Source organism: Moschus berezovskii, chromosome 9 (genome assembly GCF_049115385.1).
Source record: "Moschus berezovskii isolate FMDL1 chromosome 9, NW_MosBer_1.0, whole genome shotgun sequence".
Lineage (NCBI taxonomy): Eukaryota > Metazoa > Chordata > Mammalia > Artiodactyla > Moschidae > Moschus > Moschus berezovskii.
The window spans coordinates 60,058,327-60,077,345 of NC_142468.1; the positions used below are offsets into that span (position 1 = coordinate 60,058,327).

The following is a 19,019-nucleotide window of genomic DNA, read 5'->3' on the forward strand; positions in this document are numbered from 1 at the left end:
GATCTTCCCAACCCAGGGATCGAACCCAGGTCACCTCCATTATAAGCAGATTCTTTACCATCTGAGCCACCAGGTGGCTCAAGTATTCCCAGGGTTACACCAAATTATAGTAAGGCTGGACATGAAATGGCTGCTGGAGAGCTATCTAGACTGGCCACTGGAATTGGAGATAATGGATAGTGTATAGACTTCAAACATATTCTAAATTCAAGAAAACATGAGCTCCTTTTGAAAACACAGTCCTTTGCAAATGACTCTTGAGGTAACAATTCAAAACTTTCAGCCCACATAAAAATGATAACTTCCCTTATAGAGAGCATGTCTCATGGATACTGAGTATTAAAGGCAATCATCTTAGAAGATAGGCACCTGTTTATAACTGTGTCTTCTGTAACTTACAGAAGCTTTCCTTCTCAAAGCTAAACAAGGGTTTAAATCAGTTAATTAGTTGATAACATCTACTGAATGCTTAGTTTTGATGGAGTCCCATATTAGATAGCACTTACATTGTCATAAAGACGGTGTGTTTGTAATGAAGTATGATTCTGTGAAGCCAATTTTGGTTGCTAAATGAGGAATGGATAAACCTGCAGGAAGGAGGAAAAGACAAAGAAGGAAAGAAAGGAAGAAGAGATATCAAATCTATCAAATTCCATAAATCCAGAGGATTTCTGTTCCCTTGGTCCATGAAGCCTATCTTGGACAGTGGTTCTCAAACTCACGTGTACACCAGAATCACTTAGCAGGTTTGTTAAAAGCATAAGAAAGGGCCTGAGAGTTTGCACATCTAACAAGTTCCCCAGGTGCTGCTGATGCTGACTGTTGGTCTGGAGACCACACTTTAGAACCATTGCTCTAAAATGACTGGGGGTCCTGATGGATCTTTTCCAGTTTACATTCTAGATATTTGTCCAAAGCTGACACCATCACTGGATTTCCTAAACTTGAGTTCTTTTGAAATATGTTATAGGTTCACACTTAGTACTTCTTACCTGATGAAATTTGGTAAGTTTCCAACCAGAAGAAACTTCATGAGAAAAGAAATGGATGGAAAGGCTGTTGAGAGAAGGATAAGAGGCAATCAAAAGAGGAATATAAATTACTCTATCATTATAATTAATATTCACTTTGCACCAAGTAAACACGATTATCTCAAGGATAAATGAGTTATATTTTCTACCTCACTTTTTATTAGCAACTCAAATTTGCAGATGAAGAAGATGCAACTGGATCAACATAGTGACTAGCACAAAAGGAAATTTTATGATTTAGCAGTAAATTTTATTGAATAGAAAGTGACAATATCAGAGTTACAACTAACATTCTGAAAAACATTAATTAATGTTTATTTTGACCTAAGTATTGTTTGTCCAAGTGGAGGTGCTTATTTTAGTAACCAAAGTATTACAATTTTTTTTGCATCCCCAAATCTGCTTCCTAGTGCAATGATGTGATCTATTTATTTGATGATTTATTTCTTTTTTTGATTACCAAATAATATGGATAAATAGTAAGAACTGCAAAGAAATGTCTGAGAGGCACATGTGCATGGTGCTTGTGAGTCTAAGGAAAATGGAGGCTGGGATTTTTCAGTAAAAGCACTTTTAAAGTATTTTATCATTATTTACAAGTAAGGGAGAGAATACAGTTTCTTTTTTGGCCAGGGAGTCAGTTCTCAACAGAGTTGGTCTCTTCACCTTTTCCTTTGTAATCCCTATCATATCAAACTCAAGGAACTTAGGATTCCACAGGGGACCTACACTTCTTCCAGCTTCTTCCCTTTTAGATAGCTTTGGTCAATTCAAACCAAATGCTAGGCTCACTCCCAGATACATTCACAGGCCTCCTGGCACACATGTGCACCTGTTCTGGCTTTGTAGCCTGCTCTTGGCAGTATAGAGATAACTTTAATGTCTAGAACACTGCAAAAAGTGGCTTGCAGTACGTGCCATATCTCAGCCACCCCATCCCCACTTCCATGTGGATACAAAAGTAGTTGTCAGTCATTTCTGGAGTTCAATGCTAGCTCCACTTCTCCACCCCACCACAGCCATTTCTGGATTAAGGCTGATTACAGCTCATGCCTCTACTCCACCAAGTCACTCTAAAATGGCCCAGAGAGTTCTGACTTGTGAGGGTGAAATGTAAGTTTGACCTTCTTTAATTGAACCTACCATTCTGATTGCCTAAACTGAGAGGCTTCCTACAGATAAGAGCTGGCTCAGAAAATTTCACACTTAAAGTCATACTTGTAAAAGATGGGGTCACCTCTATTGGACTAAATACGTCCTGCTGCTGCTGCTGCTAAGTTGTTTCAGTCGTGTCTGACTCTGTGAGACCCCATAGACAGCACCCCACCAGGCTCCCGTCCCTGGGATTCTCCAGGCAGGAATACTGGAGTGGGTTGCCATTTCCTCCGCCAATGCATGAAAGTGAAAAGTGAAAGTGAAGTCGCTCAGTCGTGTCCAACTCTTAGTGACCCCATGGACTGCAGCTTACCAGGCTCCTCCATCCATGTGATTTTCCAGGCAAGAGTACTGGAGTGGGGTGCCATTGCCTTCTCCAAAATACATCCTACAATACTGTTATTCTAGAAGAGCCATGGTGAATTCACGCCTATTCTATGAAACACTTTCTTTTTAAAAACTTATGGCAAGTCAGTGCTTCTCAGCTCAGCAGAGCAAGGTGCCCACAGATTTGAACTTGTTAGCCTGCCTAGGCTAGAAATTCAGGAACTTCAAGACACTAAGCTCATTTTTAGTATTGTGTGTCAGCAAAGACTATTCTCTTTTTCTCTTAATGAAAAAAGTATCAACTGCAAACATTTATTGAGCTTTGAGGTTGGCACAAAAGAAGTATTAGATATGATCCTTGCCCTGGAAGTGTTTACAATGAAGTTTAAATGCAAGAATTAAGTCTGCACATGTGAAATCAGAAACAATGAAAGAATGCATAGCATTAAAAGTGAACTGTACAGTGCAGACAGTACAGATGTATGATGTCAGAGAGCTGGGAAGAGCTTTAGGAAACAAGTGAATAGGTAAAGATTAAAGGATGCATATGATTTGTATAAAAAGATGGGTGGTCTTTCTCTGTGTTTTATTTATAATGCACAAGTTTACACAATCTAATACCACTCACTAAATCTCACTGTAAGGGTCTGGAAGTCTCAAACTGGTAACCAATAGGCCAAAGGTCTTTTTTCTTCTACCAACATTGGGAATGTTTTAAAACAAGTTTGTATTAGCTGTCAACATTAAGTTGGAAGATTTTACATTGAAATGTATAATTTCTTTTTTCTATTAAACAAAGTGGAGAGTCTACCAAAACCCGGCCCACATTTCTACATGGTAACAACGAACTGCTGCTGCTGCTAACTCACTTCAGTCGTGTCTGACTCTGTGCGACCCCATAGATGGCAGCCCACCAGGCTTGCCCATCCCTGGGATTCTCCAGGCAAGAACACTGGAGTGGGTTGCCATTTCCTTCTCCAATGCACTAGAGTTGAGTAAAATCCACCCCCATTACATGGAACACTAGCTCTCCAGTCTCCATAGCCCATACCAATCCCTAAGCTTCCACCTCTTAACCTGCTTCACTTTTGAATATTACCTGCATGCATGCTAATTCATTTCAATCATGTATCGGACTCTTTGTGACCCTATGGACTATAGTCCATCAGGTTCCTCTATCCATGGGACTCTCCAGGCAAGAATACTGGAGTGGGAAGCCATTTCCTCCTCCAGGGGATCTTTCCACCCGGGGATCTTCACACCCACTGATCACTGGCAAACAGATTCTTACTACTAGCACCGCCTGGGAATATCACCTACTTGGACCCTGTGGGCAGCTGAGCTCATGAACCCTGCTATATGTTAGCAGGGCCTCCTGCATGGGTTGGGGTGGAGGAGGCTGTGACAAGTGTTCTACTCCAACCAATTCAATCAAACAACAAGTGAGCCTGCCCTCTAAGCCTAGAAAGGGAAAGTGACTTACACACAGAAGGATATTTTATACAATATTATGCTCAGTCTACAGAGGAAAATATCATGGACAACACATACAGAGAGTTGAGCTTTGCTTTTTGCAAGTACACTGGCAATTGCCACTCAAAATGCACATTCTACAGTGGGGGTTTTTGGGCTCTGTTTACACAGGAAGGATGGGTGCTTTATTAATTAACTCTTTCAGTTCACTTAGTGTAGGAAGACCCATGCGAGCAAATTTTATGTATGAAAATTTGGAGTGGTATAGCAGATAAATTGGATTATACTTTTTTTTGGAAAATTGACATTTTTCTTAAAGAAAATTTGTTCTCATATATTTGAAATCTAGTCAAATCTATATGTAAAGTAGCCTTGCATGTCCTATAAAGTGGGGCACTTCTGAGTGAATATTTACTGTGGACAATCAGTTCCTTATTGTATGACTGAGGAAATGTATGGAGCATCCAAATGCTCAGCAGGTCAGATTTGGAATTAGTTTCATGCTGGTGTTGAAATAGTCATTCATTTGTTCACTAGGCCATCCCAAATGTATTTATTTGGCCCAGTGGGACTTGTCTCAGCCTTTCCATTAATCAGCTCTATGAACTTGGGCAGATCCCTTAATCTCTGCTGGTTTTGGTTCTTCAAATGAGGAAATCATATTAAATTATCTCAAAGTTCCCTAAAGATGAAACATGCCAATTTTTCACCTGAGGTGCCTAGAATAAAAGGAGAATAATTTGTTCTGAGTTTATGGTTGACCTGCAGTGCTTTGACTTTGAACATCTCTGTCCATCACCGTCAGTGTGCAGCCGATGGTAGGGCTGATTGATTCTCAACTTGCAGCCACCGGGAAGACTACTCTAGTTTCCCACATTCAGTTTCCCTTTTCCCTCTGTTTGGCCCTATAATCCACTGGTAGATTACCAGGGTTTTCTGGTTGTGAAATACTTTGTCATCTCCCAAATTAAAAGTACAACTCATGTATATTTCTATATGCTTTTCCCTCATACTCCTTCCTTTTGGCCATTTTCTCATCAATAAAATCATATAACATTTCATTTGGTGATCCACTCACATTGTATGAACTTCAAAATTTACAAGAGCATATTGAGTACACAGTAAAAGATGCCTACTCAAGCCTCAGGTATGATGATACAAACTATGGCAGAAAATGAAGAGGAACTGAAGTGTCTCTTGACCTTGATGAGGGTGAAAGAGGAGAATGAAAAAGCTTAAACATTCAAAAAATTAAAATCATGGCATCCAGTCTCATCACTTCATGCAAATTCTGGATTCAGTTGGATATATCCTTCCCTTTCTCCCTTGCCTTTTTCTTCTCTTCTTTTCTCAGCTATTTGTAAATCCTTCTCAGACAACCACTTTGCTTTCTTGCGTTTCTTTTTCTTTGGGTTGGTTTTATTCACTGCCTCCTATACAATGTTATGAATCTCTGTCCATAGTTCTTCAGGCACTTTGTCTTTTGGATCAAATCTGTTGAATCTATTTGTCACGTCCACTGTATAATCCCAAGGAATTTGATTTAGGTCATAAAGGCTATAACAGTGTGAAAGTTCATAAAGGTCATAACAGCCTGAAAGAATGAGTGGTTTTCCCTACTTTCTTCAATTTAAGCCTGAGTTTTGCAATAAGGAGCTCATGATCTGAGCCACAGTCAGCTCCAGGTCTTGTTTTTCCTGGCTGTATAGAGTTTTTCCATCTTCGGCTGCAAAGAATATAACCAATCTGATTTTGGTACTGACCATCTGGTTATGTCCAAGTGTAGAATCATCTCTTGTGTTGTTGGAAGAGGGTGTTTTTTATGACCAGTATGTTCTCTTGACAAAACTCTGTTAACATTTGCCCTGCTTCATTTTTTACTCCAAGGCCAAACTTGCCTGTTACTCCAGGTATCTCTTGACTTCCTACTTTTGCACTCCAGTCCCCTACAATGAAAAGGACACCTTTTTTTGGTGTTAGTTCTAGAAGGTCTTCTAGGTCTTCACAGTACCTTTCAACTTCAGCTTCTTCAGCATTGTTTATTGGGGCATAGACTTGGATTCCTATGATGTTGAATGGTTTGTCCTGGAAACAAACTGAGATCACTTTGTCGTTTTTGAGACTGTATTCAATTTTTCACTCTTTCCAGCCAAACTGATAACTGATAAGTCTGATAATGTCTATTTAATTTAACTTGCATTTTCTAATAAGTGAATATGGCATATTTAAAAGACCATTAATTCACATTCATTTGTTCTATTTGGTCTATATCAGATTACTGTTTCTTTGGCTTTTCCCAGGTGATGCAGTGGTAAAGAATCTGCCTGTCAATGCAGGAGATGTGGGTTCGATCCCTGGGTCAGGAAGATCCCCTGGAGGAGGAAATGGCAATCCACTCTATATTCTTGTGTGGAAAATCTCAAGGACAGAGAAGTCAGGTGGGCTACAGTCCATGGGGTTGCAAAGAGTTGGACACAACTGAATGACTGAGCACATTGTTTCTTTCTTTTCTATTCACAAGAGTCTCTTACATATTACAGAAATTAGCCCTTTTACTTCACAAAGTGTGGCAAACATTTTTCCTGGCTTGCTTTTGTATTTTAACATTGTTTTAACATTCATTTAGGTAGAAGATTTTATTTTGAGTGGTTGAATTTACTGACTTTTTCTTTTATGACTTCTTTTTATTGTTTCAGTGTTTTGGGTGGGAGGGGCAATATTTTTACCCTTCAAGAATCTTTACGCAAAATGTCCTATTCATATTTTCTTCTAGCACATTTATGGTTTCACCTCTCACCTTGAAATTTTTGGATCCATTTGGAATTATTTTTGTATACTATTCTCCTTCTCCTCTATTTCCCTTCTCATTTTTTAAGCCTTAGGCAAGTCACCAGGCAATTGTAACAGGCTAGGCAAAGCCCTTCCCTACCTGGCAGGCTTCTCTCTTCTTGAGAATCTCAAACAAAGAACTAGCTACTCTGAGCTTGGTCTGAAGGGCGATGAGGGACATGGAGACCAGAAGAAACTGAAATTAGGAATGGAATAGTTCCAGGAATCTACAAGTAGTTCTTCGCAGAAGTAGTCACAGTTTTTGGTATAAAATGTGAGGGTAAAATATCTGGATTTCTGGGCTTTTTCTTCAAGCTCTATTGCTTATCCAATAACCATAAGACTTGATGATAAAGTCAATTTGGCAAATACTAGAGACTGTCCAGACCAACAAGTGGCTAACAAAGATAATTTAAAACTTTTTTTATTGTGACCCTTAGAAAGACATAAATTTTACACTGTAACCCAGAATCCACTTTCATATCTACACATGAAAATAAAATTAGAGTTACATGTAACAGTATTCACATCTATTACATGCATTCTGGCATTTTCTACTTTATTATGTTCCATGCCATTCCATCCTATTCTGTTTCTCTTTTTAAAACTATTGATCAAAACATGCTAAACAAATTAGTCATGCTTTGACCTTTAGTATGAAGAATATAGGCTAAAGGAAAATGAACATTTACCTTCCCTGACACAGAAATTTAGGTATGTAAACATCATACATTATTCTCTCATAATTCATGTAAATAAGGTTTATGAATGTCATATATTTTCAGCTACATTTAAAAGGAATACAGTGTATTTGGGAGCACTTCAATTGTAGAATCCAAGTAATAATTTAAAATAAGTTAAAACTCAGAACCTGTGAAAAACATAAAATCCATATATGATTAACTCACAGCAACAGGTGTTATAACTTAGGAATGAGTGATTTTCAGACCAACTGCACGACAAGTAAATTCAACCAACTAGAACTCAACAATACTTCCATCATTTGATGACCACAAGTCATTGTTCATACATGGGACTAAAACCCAGGAACTAAACTTTTAACAGTAACGGAGATCAACTGAAAAGTTGATTTTGCCTGGTTGCTGTTTAAACATAAGCTAAGATTTTGCTTATTTTGAAAAAGTCTATCATAAAAGAGAATAAGATCCGGAAAAAATCAGTCACGTTAGATGTAATACTAACATGGGCCTTGCTCATGACTTCCATCTAAGACCTCGCTACTTCCAGAGCTGCTGCTACTTCCGAGGTGTCTCTCCCTTCATTGTGAACACATGGGATTGGGCTAGAACCTCAGGGTGCCCTCCTGCCTTGACATTCTCTGGTTCTTGATGATTTGCCCAAATGAAACAAGGACAACCATCCCACCAAGATCCCTACCACCACGATCAAGAAAATCTGCCTATTTCTGAAGACAAAAAGCAAGAAAGGCTGTTTTTAAGTATTTAAAAATAAACCTCAAACTTCCCTTGAGCAGAAAGCCTATAAGAGTATCCCTCACCTCACACCATCCATTTTTGAACCTGGTGGGCTAGTACTATCCAGCACCACCTGGAACCCTAATAAGAGCTCAACTACAGCTGGCCTCCAGTGGATTACAGTGGTGTTTGTCAAGTTCATACCAAATACAACCACTTCTGGTAAAGAAGTCATTTCAGTTTGGGAAAAATGAGTAATTTGGCCATTTAATTTGCATTGCTTTGAAAGTTGCCAGACTTGTCCTGCTAGCCATTAGTGTCAAAAACTTTCATCTTCCTTGGCTCCACCTCTTCTCTCTGTGTGCAGAGCAGAGCAAAGGGAGGAGGCCCCAAGATAGTGCCATCCAAGGAGCCAAAGCAAGTTCTGGGTTTTGAATGAATGATGACTTTTGAATTATAAAGGCTTTTCCATGGAAACTTTCACTCAAGACTTTTACTGACTTTACAAACAGGAATGAATCCAAGCTTGGGAGTATACCATCAGGAAGTTCAGTGACAAGAACAGGTCTGGGACTATTCTTCTTACGAAAGATAATTTCCCTGTGTTTCTTATTCTCTACAAACATGACACAGAAGGGACACAGACACATATTTTTCCCTATATTCTTAATCTGAAAATTATTACACATGTTGATTGTTTCTGAAAATGATGTGGTACCTGATTTTAGCAAATATAAGCTCCTACATGTAAGTGAAGTCACTCTGTAACTAGGAGGTAAACTGCTTATTTAAACATTTGCTTTCTCTTCTGCTTGGAAGAAGGCTAGTGACCTGGGGCCTTTTATTTATTTATTTTTTTTGTAGTTAATTTATTTTTTATTGGAGGCAAATTATTTTACAATATTATATTGGTTGGTTTTGCCATACATTGATATGAATTTGCCCCGGGTTTACATAAGTTCCCCCTCCTGAACCCCCCTCCCACCTCCCTCCTCCCTTTATCCTCCCTCTGGGTCATCCCCGCATGCCAGCCCCGAGCATCCTATAACATGCATCGACCCTGAACTAGTGATTCGTTTCACATATGACAACATACGTGTTTCAATGCCATTCTCCCAAATCATCCCACCCTCACCCTCTCCCATAGAGTCCCAAAGACTGTTCTATACATCTGTGTCTCTTTTGCTGTCTCGTATACAGGGTTATCATTTGCATCTTTCTAAATTCCATATATATGTGTTAGTATACTGTATTGGTGTTTTTCTTTCTGGCTTACTTCACTCTGTATAATAGTTTCATCCACCTCATTAGAACTGGTTCAAATGTATTCTTTTTAATGGCTGAATAATACTCCATTGTGTATATGTACCAAAGCTTTCTTATCCATTCGTCTGCAGATGGACATCTAGGTTGCTTCCATGTCCTGGCTATTATAAACAGTGCTGCAATGAACATTGGAGTACACATGTCTCTTTCAATTCTGGTTTCCTCGGTGTGTATGCCCAGGAGCGCGATTGCTGGATCATATGGCAGTTCTATTTCCAATTTTTTGAGGAATCTCCACACTGTTCTCCATAGTGGCTGTACTAGTTTGCATTCCCACCAACAGTGTAAGAGGGTTCCTTTCTCTCCACATCCTCTCCAGCATTTATTGCATGTAGACTTTTGGATAGCAGCCATTCTGACTGGTGTGAAATGGTATCTCATTGTGGTTTTGATTTGCATCTCTCTGATTATGAGGGATGTTGAGCAGGACCTTTTAAAAAGGGCGCTTGACCCTTCTCTCTAAGGCTGTTCTGCTCTTTAGAGGAAGGTTGTTAATTACATCCTTTAAACTGCCTATTATTCTGAGCTGCTGTAGTCCATAATCTCTCTGTCAGAGGTGTCCTCAGTCAGCTCTGCTCAGACCTGAGCTCCATGCTCAAAATGGAGGCCACTTAATCTCCCTGGGTTCCTTCAGGTCACTCGATTTTACCTCCTCTCTTTTCAAAGGAGCCAATTTCTTTTTTTATCTCGTCATTTGAAAACCGTAATAAAGAGATTTTTGTCTAAAACAAGGTTATACAGGTTTCTTCCCAAATTCATTATTGTAGAGAGGAAATTGAGGACCTGAGACAAACTTGGTTCATGTAGTGCCTCAAAGATCAAAGACACCAACACAAATGCGTGTTCTCTTGTTCTGAAGAGAAGTCTATGCAGGGTTAGGAATGTAAATGTTTAAAAGTGATGGCAAACATGAATATGGTGCAGAGACTCAGTAAAATCGAGTGTAAACCTTGAACGTGACTAAATATGGCTTGTAAAGAAATGAGGGCTTTCTGTGGAGTGTGAGGTAATATTGAGTATGTAGTACAAATAGTTACTAGAGCTCTAATAATGCAATTGGTACACAGGTACATTCCAAGAAGAAATTTTCTGAAATCAAAAGTTTAAAAATCAGTTATGAAACAATGGTTTTCAAGAGATACAGGGAATTAGAACCTAGAAAGTTTATTACTTCTAATTGTAAGTTATTTATCTTATAGCAATTCTGAAAATAGAGCTCTTTTAAAACTCCTCTAAGTGTATAGCTATAACACTTTAATATTGATGAGCAAGCCTAGACTTTCCCAAACTTGATTTATCAAGCTTTTCCAATGGTTGTCAGTATTATAGACCTTCATCTTCCTCATCACCAAATGTTACTGAGATACATTTTTAATCAAAGTTGTATTGCAATCACTGTATCTTTTTTCCCTCCTATGACTCTAGTTGTTGATTGTTATTATTTACACAAGTGAAATGATTTTTTAAAATATTAAAACATATCTAAATTTCTTTGACATGTTGAGAGGTGGGATGTTTGACTCCACCCCTTGAGTCTGGGCTGTAAGCAATTATCCCACGACTGTGGAATAGATGTTTTACAAGGCTGCCTTGGAAAAGGCCATGCAGTTTTCTCCTGTTGCTCCTGGTATACTCACTCTTGGAGAGCTCACCACCATGCTGGAAGTCTGGCTATTGTGAGACTGTCATGCTGGAGGGCTACTTGTTGGCACCTCAATCAGCAGCCCTATTCAGCTCCCAGCCCACAGTCTCCCAGCCCACAGTCAGCATCAACTACCAGATGTGTCAGAAAGAAGCCTTAGGATCATTTCAGCCTGTAGTCTTTGAGTCCAGCTCCTGAGTCTCCCAGGCTGGGGTCCCGGATATTGTGGAAAGAGACCTGCTGTGTCCTATATGAATTCTGATCCTTGGGATCTGAGAGAGCAATGCATGGTTGTTTCATGCCGCCGAGTTTTGGGGTTGTTTGTGATGTAGCAATAGTATCTAGACAATTCATAATGACTATAATGTAAGTTGTTTCTTAATTCTTTGTGTTTAATTCAATTCAGGTTATAAAATATTACGCTGGAGAAAATCTGTAGTGACTCCAGTCTCGTTCATAGTAGTTTTCCCAACCCAGTGTGATTTAGCCACTACTGATAAATTGCATTTTGGTTGGAGGGAAAGAAGGAAAATGATTTGGATGATCTGTTCTAAGAAATAAAATGGAAAAGCTTCAACTAGGTTAACACTTCAGGGGATCTCACAGTCACCACGCAGAGCTGACTTACATTCCTACTGATTCTGAACTACTTTGGGACCAGGGTTTTCATGAAATTATGTCTCCAGAGTGTATAGACCTAGACCACCTTGAAGATCCCAGGGTCCCATGTGGCCATCCTTCTTCATCTGATAAATGACATCATGCATGAGTCCTAGCCTGGATGAGATCTAGATTCAACCTCCTGACCTATTCCATAAGTCCCCAGATCCAGGCAATCCCTGTTTAATACTTACATTCTGATCAAGAAAGCAAAATATTCATTTTTAGATCATAGAATCTGAGGATGTGGATTGGGCAGGATAGAGATATGGAGGTATGTGATGGGTATTTACTTTGCAGTGGTCTATATTTCTCAATTTGTCATTTCTCTGCTCATCTTGAAAGTAAAGGAGAAATTGGTACCAAACTTGGACCCTGGCCAATAAAGTATACTAAAGGGGAAATCTTTAGATGTGGTCAAATTTTATTGAATAGGAAAGTAAAGTGAATTGGCAATGCTTGAAACATAGTTTTATAAAATGGTTTAACACCAGAATCTTTCTACAAGATCAGATTTTCCAGGAAAGATGAACTATTATAATTTTTTTCAATTAGAATCAGGTTAAAAATGAGTCTATGCTGGTTTCTTCCGTTTTCAATGAATCATATTTTGGAAAACTCAATTAAAAGAGACCGAAAGGACCATAGGTATCATTCAGAAGCCTTTGACCTTCATTTTCACTAAATGAAATTGGCATATCCATTAACATGGAAACCTTCCCTCCTGGGAAGTAAGTGCTATTTGGTTCAAGACTATTCTGAAGCTCATCAGGTCAATCTTAGGTGAAGTCATTAAAAAGCCACCTAAGCCTGTTGTCAAATTTAACATTATCTTTCCTTGCAAGTCTGCTGCTGTTTGCCCACAGCTCTGTTACTCAAATGCATGAGTCATAGCTTTAGACTCTGCAGTCTACAGAAGGTAATTTTTTCCTGTGCTCTACACACTGATGGTTTACAACACATCCCAGCTCTGGGCCACAGCAAGCTCTAGTAAAAAGGAGTCCCTTCTGATGTTGAAGGGTTCTTCAAATAGCATTGTTTGTTTTCACTAAAATTTTCTAATGTAATCCTTAGTGATTAAACATGTCTTCTTTGTAACAGGGTTAGGGTTAGAGGCTACAAGAGAATGACCATATAGATAGCCTGAGAAATTGATACTATAATTTATATAAAGAAATCACAGTTACATTAATTTCTTTCCTCTGTAATTGTGAATGGCAAGCTAGATTCATCTGAGTGCTCATGACTCATCCTTGGAAGGCAGCTGGTATAAATGGCTCTTGCAGAAGGAAAAGAATTATCTAGATTCAGCAGGCAAATATCTGTACACAGAATTTATCTTAACCTTCCCCCAAACTGACATGGGGCATGGTTGCTGACCTGTAGTCTTCTGATGGTGGGAAAAGGGGCTCAAGAATATGACGATCCAAAATGTCATTCAGTAAACTTTGTTGTTTAAAGTGAAAACATCAGATTATGTTCTCCCTAATACCAACATGATGGATTGGAGTTTATAAAGGAGGCACCAAGAGTATTTGGAGTTGGAAGAAATTCACAGAAGGACAAGTCAAGGTAGAGATATGGAAAGGACCTCTTTTGGAGGACTTCGGATACTTAAAGAGGGATCAAGGCAAAGAAGTAGGATTCATCAGAAATCATATTAACACCAAATCCATGAGGGTTGAACTTTTCCCCAGGCTGTTTCTAACACACTGTTACCTGCCTCCATGGATATTACTGCACTGCTGACTATGATCGCTCCATTCAGTATGTGGTTTGCTTTGCAAATATGTAGGATGCTGATATGAAAGTTTTAAGAGTTTCTTATCAGAGAACATTTAAATAAGTACAGAATTACACTAGTTTTGTGTTGGGTTATGCCCATTTCATCATAATAGTTGAGTCTGCTTTCTCACATCTGGATTAGCATATAGAAAACAATGATGCAAAATATAAATCCACACAATTACCCCAGTAAGTATATAGCAGATTGCTAGCATCCAGTGAAATATGAGATACAAAAGGATTATAAAACATAGTCCTAAGATAAAAGGAACTTCAAAATATAAAGATAAAAGACTAGCAGAAATGTCAAAAAGGGGAGAGGACAAAAAAATAATAAATCAGTATTTACAATGAGAAGACTATAACTATGTCTGGTTCTTTCTATTTATGAACATGAAGGTGCTTCAACTCACTTGATGTTTCTAACATTGTGTAACCCATTTATACATGCAGGCTCAGTAAAGTGGTCAAGCAGATGGCAGGAATTCTATGTGCAGGAAGAAAACGGTTATCACATTTATTCTTCATTAGATTAATGAAGGAGATAGAGAATATTCAAAGGAAGATACTTGAGAGTACTGAAAGTGGAGGGTCTGGAGAAAATTCAAGACAAAGTGAACAAGCAAAATGTATGATACAGGAAAAGAAAGCTTAGAGACAGGAGGAAGGTTGGTGTGGGAGAATTGTGAAACATGCAGAGTAGACAAGAGCTCGGCATGTAAACTCTAGTATGTCTGAGAATCAGTCACCAGAGGAAATTGTTTTGTTCTCTGTTTTTTATTTTTAAAGAAAATACTTGGAATTCACTACTGAATGATTCTGAATGAATTGGCTGGGACAAAAAATCACCAAAATAACATGCACTCTGAATCTTTCTGATGCAGTTGGTCCAAAGGACCATGCTTGGAGAGATACTGAAAAAAACAATTGCTGAGGTTTTGCAGAGGAAGGCAAAAATCATAACCTTTAAACAAAAAAAGATAGAAGGAATAAATAATATTATCTTGGGGAATTGACAGATCTTATTTCTTTACTGAGTGAGGGTAAATATATGGATAACCTCATTATATATATATAGTATAACCTATAACCTAATGAGTATAGTTATATAGTAACCTCATTCATCTAGAACACAGCTAAGCTAAGAAGTGGGGCCAAAAAAATGCTGTAAAGTGGACAAACTGACTTAAGCAAATCCACACTGTGGATAAAATAAATCCTCGGGGCCCTGCTTCAAAGTTGTTTAGTTTTGTTTCAGAAATGTCTAAAAACTTAACTATTGGGTTTCTTAACTCATAGCAGTTTAAATCATAAAATTTGGCAAGGAGAGGTACAGTAGAAGGTCAAGGGGTGGGGGACAGATGCTGGGGGCACAGATACAGGAGGCAGCAAGAGATGATGGCTAACATCCTAACAGTAAAGAATATGAGAGGCAGACAGAAGGATTCTCTGAGAGGAAGGGCAAATTGTCTCTAATGATTAATCACACCTATGGGCTACTGTGGTTCTGGGTGTTACAGCAACTGATATTCATAATTATGATCTCTAAGCTGAAAAATGGTTAAATTATTTTTAGTGTATTTTACTGACTAGGACATGGAATTATGACATTTTGGAAGGCTTCTGATATTAAATGGCTTAAACTTTTAGCAGAGGAGAAACTCAGCTTTGGTTTTCCCTATTATATATTCATTTATACATTTGCCTATTTATTATTTTCCTTATAACATGCAAGCCATCATGCTAAGTTTCAGGAGAAAATAATACAGTTCTTCCAAAAGCAAAATGTGAGAATCTAGAAATGCAAGCATCTGGATTTTGGAAAAAAGGTCAGAGATCTAGATTTGAATGTGGGAGTCACTCGTGTAGATGTTTCAGTTGAAGCTATGTGAGTACAGCCAAGAGGGTAAAAAAGGGGATAGGGCAGCTCAGGACAGAACTAAGGAGTGGCCTCACGCACTAATGATAAACAAGGTATTACTATGTTACATACAAGATCCACGTTAATCCTCATAACAACTAGGATGAATTCTGAACTGGGAAATTTGGACATAATTAGGGACTAACTTTCCTTTGGAACAGAAGCCTTGCCCACCCAGGACTTGGTCTAATTGTATAATAGAATAAAAAAATAAGCATTGCTTAGAAAGACAAGCTTGACTGAGCTTCCATCTGGTAAAGTAATCAAGCAAATATTACCACAGAGCAAATTACAGCACTTTGGGTTTGACTCTGACCATTAAGATCATCTATTCACGATGTAAAATTTTGCAGAGTAAACTGGTACTATGAAATGTTTTGGTACTTGTTAAGAAAAAGAAATACCTTTTAATTATTCAGTGATTGATATGAAAAATGAATAAAGCACATTAAAAGACATAATGTATAGTACATTAAGATACGTCAATCTGTTAAGTCAAGCAAATAAAAACTTTCTAAATTTTACCATTGATGTTTGTGAGTGAGAAGTGGTGATCAACATGGTGTATTTATTCTGAGTGTGCTGTGACTTCCCATCAAGTCTCCTGCTAAGTCATAGGAGCAACAGAGGTAAACTCTTCAATTCATTCACCGAAATGTATGAAACATCTACTTTACGCTAGACCCTTCAGTAGATACATAAGAGATACAAAGGTGGCTAATGTTTAGTCCCAGCTTAGAAGAGCTATGACAGCTGTGTGTGTGAGTGCTAAGTCACTTCAGTCATATTTGCCTCTTTGCGACCCTACGGACTATAGCCAGTCAGGCTCTTCTGTCCTTTGGATTTCCCAGGCAGGAATACTGGAGTGGGTTGCCATTCCCTTCTCCCAACCCAGGGATTGAACCCATGTCTCTTATGTTTCCACCATTGGAAAACAAGTTCTTTACCACTAGCACCACCTGGGAAACTCTATGAGTAGCTGAGGTAATGGCTAAATCAGAAGGGGGTAATTATAAAGTATCTGCACACTTCTAGTTCCAAACTTCCAACACTTCATCCAAAAAATTTTGGACCTTCCTTAGGAAGTAAACTGAGCCTAGCATGCAATTAAGTAAACAGCAACTTCAACAATATTATCTCTTCTTTCAGTTCAGTTCAGTTCAGTCGCTCAGTTGTGTCCGACTCTCTGCGACCCCATGAATCACAGCAGTTGTCTTTGTAACCAGGGGCAAACCACATCAATATCTGACTAAAGCTACAAATTCATAAGAGCATGGAATTATCAGTTCCAAAGGCAATTTCTACATGACCTAGTTGTAAGAAACACAGGCATATTATATATATGTATTTCTATATTTATTATAATAAGTAATAAAATAAAATCTATAATGATCCTATATAATTATTTGTGTTTATATATAAAGATAATCTATTTTTATAATTATATATTTATATACATTAATATTGCTTGTTTATTAGTTGAATTGTTTAATAGTAAGCACAGTTGAATGAAAAATAGAACATAAAACTTGCTTTAAATTTGCTATGAGCTATCTGAGTTGTATATTTATGATATGCACTAACTTGTCACTTGAAGCTGTTAAAATTCTCACATTATTAAATAGACATAAGCAGTAGAACTTTTCTTTAGAGCCCTGATGGCTCAGCTGGTAAAGAATCTGCCTGCAATGCAGGAGACCTGGGTTAGATCCATGGGTTGGGAAGAACCCCTGGAGAAGAGAATAGCTACCCACTCCAGTATTCTGGCCTGAAGAATTCGTGGACTGTATAATCCATGGGGTTGCAAAGAGTTGGACACGATTGAGCGATTTTCACTTTGGAGGTTAAACACTCCTCGACATGTATCTAAAGATCATCTAATTCAACTAGAAAGTCACGGTGCTATGCCTTTGCCAGATGCCAGCCATGATGCTTAAGTTTTCACATCATTGCCCTTTTAACCAAGAAGTTACTTGAGATATCCTGCACTGGAGAGAAGAGCCCACAGGACATGGACTATTAAGTGTTAGTGTTTTCTAGTTCAACCCAGGATGCTTTTTAATAAATTTTATTTTTTAGAATAAGTTTAGATTTACAGAAAAATTGTGAAAATAATACAGAGAATTCCTATATGTGCCATTTCCAGTTTCCCCTATTGTTAACATCTTACATTAGCATGGTATATTTATTGTAATTAACAAATTAATACTGATACATTATTACTAACTGATGTTCATACTTCATTCAGAATTCCTTAATTTTTTGCTTAATGTTCATTTTCTATTCCAGGATTCCTTCCTAGATACCACATTTGGTTGTCTTGTCTCTTTCTGCTCCTCCTACCTGTGGCAGTTTCTTAGACTTTCCTTGTTTCTAGTGACCTTGACAGCCATTTTGTAGAACGCCCCTTTATTGGATTTTGCCTGATGCTTTTCTCATGAACAGACTATGGTCACGGGTTTTGGGAAAGAATACTATAATGTGGTACCATTTTCATCGCATCATATCAAAGGTACATAATATCAAGATGACATCACTGTTTATGTTGATCTTAATCACCCAGTTGAGGTAGTGTTTGTAAAGCTTTCATAGTATTCTTTTTCCCTCTTGTCATACTGTTCTCTTTGGAAAGAAGTCTCTATGCAGAGTCTCCACTTAAAGAATGGGGAGTTATGCTGCACCTCCTTGAAGCTGGAATATTTACATGAACTTCATGGAATTTTTCAGCATGGGAAATTGTTTCTTCTCTCCTATTTATTTTTTATCAACCATATATTTATATCAGTATGGATTCATGGATATTTATTTTATATTTTGTGTTATAATTTAAATACTACTTTACTTATTTTGTTGTCAAATTTTTCCAGCTTTGGTCATTGGGAACTCTTTCAATTGGCTCCTTTGTTTGCCATTTGATACCCTTGTAGTCCTGCCTCTCCTTTCCTAGTCTCTAAGTTCACTGCCTGTCCTTCTTCCTCCTAGTAAACCTCATTCCTTTTCTTCTCTTAGCTATTCATGAATAGCAGCTCTTTCAGGGACAAAGCAGCATTAGAGTCACCAGAAAAATCATGCCCTTCAGAGAATTTTGTATCTCTTAGAAGTAGTTAGTAAATACACCTAGAGAAAATATGACCCATTCTTCTATCCCTCGGTAAGTGTTCCAGTTCCAATTCTTTTGGCAGCAGTATCAGGTATCCACCTCCAAGGTAAGATAATCTTTTCTTGCTAACTGAAAAGTCAGCTTAAAATAGCTGAAACAATAAGGGAATACTTCTTGCCTTCAGAGTATGAGAAAAATTTTCTAGAATCCCCCCAAAGACTTCTTACGTCTCGCAATAAGAAGATACAAGCCCCAAATGGGTCACATGTTCACCTCTAGATCAGTCATTGGTAATTTAAATGGGATTATCATAATTGGTTTAGACCAAATAGGT

General features: G+C 38.1%; 1 protein-coding gene across 1 annotated transcript in view; it reads right to left on the minus strand.

Moving 5' to 3' along the window:
• FRMD6 (FERM domain containing 6) overlaps window positions 1–19,019 on the minus strand; it is a 279,964-nt gene that overhangs the window by 180,060 nt on the left and 80,885 nt on the right. The window contains exon 2 of the mRNA XM_055437443.2: window positions 993–1,056. The gene's annotated coding sequence lies outside the window, so the exon portion shown is untranslated. The remainder of the gene's footprint in view (window positions 1–992; window positions 1,057–19,019) is intronic.